Here is a 4,280-nt window from a genome sequence, read left to right as displayed (position 1 = left end):
GGTCTCAAATTATTATAGTCCACATTTTTCAGACTTGTAATGTATAGACGCTCATGTACTCAGTGGCACCAGGTTTTGGGAGTGTATGTATCGGTATTTGCGAGACTTGTGGATTGTGTTTAAATATTATATTTTCAAACTTAAAAAAATATGATTTATTGAGATTGTTGGCTTGCCTAGTGTCGAGATAGGAGCCATCACGACAGGTTAGGATTTTGGGTCGTGACAGTGATATGATTTGGACTGGATGACTTTGACTACGCTGGGCAGATTGTGTTGTTATGCCTATTACCATGCCAGGCAGATTATGATATTGCGCATGTGATCACGTCGGGCAGATTGTGATATTCACATGTGAGTTGTTGTGAATTGATATTGTTAGCATGTGAGTTGTCTGTGCATCACGTGAGTTGTCTGTGCGGATCCAGATATTGATATTATAGCTCATGAGTTGTCTATGCAACACATGAGTTGTCCATGCGGTTGATATTATTAACATGTGAGTTGTCTGTGCAGTGTGTGGATACAGATCCATCCCCTTAAGGTCACCCTCTCATCTTTCTCTCTTGATGGTGTACATGCGGATTATGAGAAACCGACGGATTTCTGGTTGATGTGAGCTATGGGAGAGCTGGTTACTATTATTGGATTGGGTTGCACACCATAACAGGCTTTATTAGCTTACAATTATTGGATCGAGTTGCGCGTCGTAACAGACTGATAATTGGTTATTGCATTTCATCTTTACTTGCAATCTCCTTGACTGTTTACCTGATTTACTTGCATATCATCTTTATATGTTGGATTGTTGACTGAGTAGAACACTCTAAAATAAAGAATTGTGAGCATCAAAGTGGTTTTTACCTGAGATTTTCCTGATTTGATCACATATCGATTCTATACTTGTTGAAATTACGAACTATACTGGTGTTAGTGAGTATCATTTATAGTTCTTGCTGCTTTTACCTCACCGAGGTTAGTTAGGATACTTATTGAGTACATGGGATCAGTTGTACTCACACTACACTTCTGCACCTTGCGTGCTGATCTTGGAACTGACGTTGTTGTGCATGGAGGGAGCTAACATTGAAGATGTGCCCGCTTTCAAGTTATTGCTATCACTTGTCTTGGTAGCTTTAGATTTGAGTTCTATTCATGTATATTCCAAACAGATGTTGTAATTATTTCATTTCAGTTTGTAAATCTAAGTCTTAGTGGCTCATGACTTGTACTACCACTCCTTGAGTTGTTGTAAAAGTTCGGTTATTTCATCATTTATATCTCATTAATCTCATTTGGAATATCCTGACTGTTTATTGGCTTACCTAGCGGGTTGGGTTAGGTGCCATCACGGCTAGTGGATTTTGGGTCGTGACAAAAACAAGTGACGTAATGTGCATGAGACACACAAGGAAAATTGCACATCATACAGATATCATCAATATTATGTCCCCGGGCCATCACATATCATCCGTGACATAGCCAACCTTATTCCACTGCGCGGATGATATCATAATAGCCACCCATACTGTTCCGTCTGGACAATAAACACAATAGCCACCCGTATCGCTCCGGCCAGACAATAAACACAATAGCCACCCGTATCACTCCACACAATCAACAACAGTGAAATGCCACCCGTATACTCCGCATAACACCAATCAATCCTCACAACAAATCCACACGTGCCAACATCACAAAACATGACACATCAACTCATACCACACATGCCCAAAAGCCACAACATTTCCAAAACAATAATTCCAGTGTCACCACAATACATAGCCCATGGCTCAACCACAATGTGTACAAGAATCTCAAGAAAATAACAAAACGAACGAGAAATAACTCAACAATGAAAGATACTCCATAAAACAACAACTTCAACTAAAATAGGCTAATAGTTCTCAAAAACTTCAAATTCAATTACTTGCTTAAGAATAAACTTAGCAGTGAAAGGCATGACGTGTACTAACAACCTCAATTAAATACATATAACAATAACTCGACAACGGCAGTTATAGAATATAAGAATAAACTTGACGATGAAAGATATAGCACATGATAGTAACTTCAATTAAGACATATAAGAGTAGACACGTCAATGGATGATAGAACATGAAATAACGACTACAATCTAAGCATATAAGAATGAATTCAACAACGAAAGATGTAATAAGTAATAACAACTTCTAATTAAATGCATAAAAGTCGCCTAATAGTCTAAATCGGTCAACTTTCCACATATAAGTCCGGGTACACACTCGTCACCTCATGTAAATGCCTTTCACATAATTCAAATAGTGCAATTAGACCAAATCTACATGGTAGTTTTCCCCACACAAATTTTGGCAAGATACTTACCTCAAAGAAGCTAATTCAATACTCTAAAGCCCTTACTGTGTGAAACAATCCTCCGAACGACTAGAATCTAGCCAAAATAACTTAACATCATAAATAAAAGCCATAGGAATTAATTCCGAATAATAAAGCTTCGATCTTTAATGAAAACCAAAAAGTCAACACCGGGCCCGCACCTCGGAACTCAACAAAACTCACAAAATTCGAACACCATTCCGATACGAGTCCAACCATACTAAAATCATCCAATTCTGACCTCAAATCGGCTTTCAAATCATCAATTTATGTTTTTGAAAGGTTTTTACAAAACCCCCCCAATTTCTCCAATTCAAATCATCAATTAAATGATAAAAACAAGGATGAAATCATGAAATATAACCAAATCCGGGTCAAGAATACTTACCCCAATTCAAACCAAGAAAATCCCCTCCAAATCACCCAAAATTGAGCTCTCTAACTCAAAAAGTGATAAAATAACAAAAGTCCTCGAAATAGAGTACTTATAAGTCTGCCCCGGGGTTTCTCTTTGCGATCGCAGTACATTCTTCGTGATCGTGAAGCACAAATCATAAGCTGACAAATTTCCTCTATGCGAACGCGATATGAAGCCCGCGAACGTGACCACTCAGCTCAACTGGCCAACGTGAACACGACCCTATTTATGCGAACGCGATGGCCAGACCACTGGCGCCCCTCCAGCTCTACCTCTATACGATCGTGACACAAGGGACGCGGACGGGATTACCATCTTCGCTAGGATCCACGAACGCGATAACCAACTCACGAATGCGATGAGTAAATCCCTAGCTACCACAGATACACTTCCCGTTCGTGTTCGTCCTCACACGAACGCGATGAACTGTAAAACATCCGAAAACCAGCAACTCTAAAACATAAAGAACTCGGGACCTCGTCCAAACATACCAACAAATCCCAAAACATCTGTGGACCTGCTCGAGGCCTCAAATCATACCAAACAACACTAATGGACTAATGAACTTTCAACTTCTAAATCTTACGCCAAACCATATCAAATCAACTCGGAATGACCTCAAATTTTGCATGCAAGTCCCAAATGACACATCGAAACTATACCAACTCTAGAAATCATAATCCGAATATGATTTCAATAAAGTCAACTCTCGGTCAAATCTATCAACATTCCAAACTTTCAATTTTCCAACTTTCGCCAAAAAGTATCAAATCAACCTACGGACCTCCAAATCTAAGCACACGCTTAAGTCCAAAATCACCATACGAAGCTATTGGAATCATCAAAATAATATTCAGGAGTCATCTACGTAAAATTCAAACTCCGATCAACTTTTCCACTTAAGCTTCTAAAATAAGGTTCATTCTTCCATATCGAACGCTCTATTGCTCAAATACCAAAATGACTACATACACAAGTCATAATACATCATATAAAGCTATTCATGATCTCGAACCACCAAACGAACGCTACAACTCAAAATGACTGATCAGGTCGTTATAGTGATTATGTATTTTTTCACTATGGTTGCTTTATTGGAAATTCATATTTTGCATGTGCTTATATGCGACGACCCAAAATCTCGCCATAAGCATCGTGACGGAACCTAGTCTCTAAGACTAGGTAAGCTGATTACTTACAATAGTTAAGCCAGTTTAACAATGATATTTTAAAGAAGAATTTGATATAAACACTGAAATAAAGGTGAAACAAGCCTACACAACAATAATCGTAACAACCTGCCAAGACTAGGTAATACAGAGTAACGAACTCTAGATGAATACTTAAAAATATCTCAAAATTAAAATGCAATATTGTTCGGATAATTAATTGAAAGTACAATAAAAAAGAAAAGGACTCTAAAGGACTAACCAAGCAGCTCTACCTTGAATCCTCGCACTCAAGAATCTAACTCTGCATGAGTCTG

This window comes from Nicotiana tabacum, chromosome 12, assembly GCF_000715075.1.
Source record: "Nicotiana tabacum cultivar K326 chromosome 12, ASM71507v2, whole genome shotgun sequence".
Classification (NCBI taxonomy): domain Eukaryota; kingdom Viridiplantae; phylum Streptophyta; class Magnoliopsida; order Solanales; family Solanaceae; genus Nicotiana; species Nicotiana tabacum.
The sequence above is the reverse complement of the archived record's forward strand: the minus strand, read 5'-3'. Positions refer to the sequence as shown.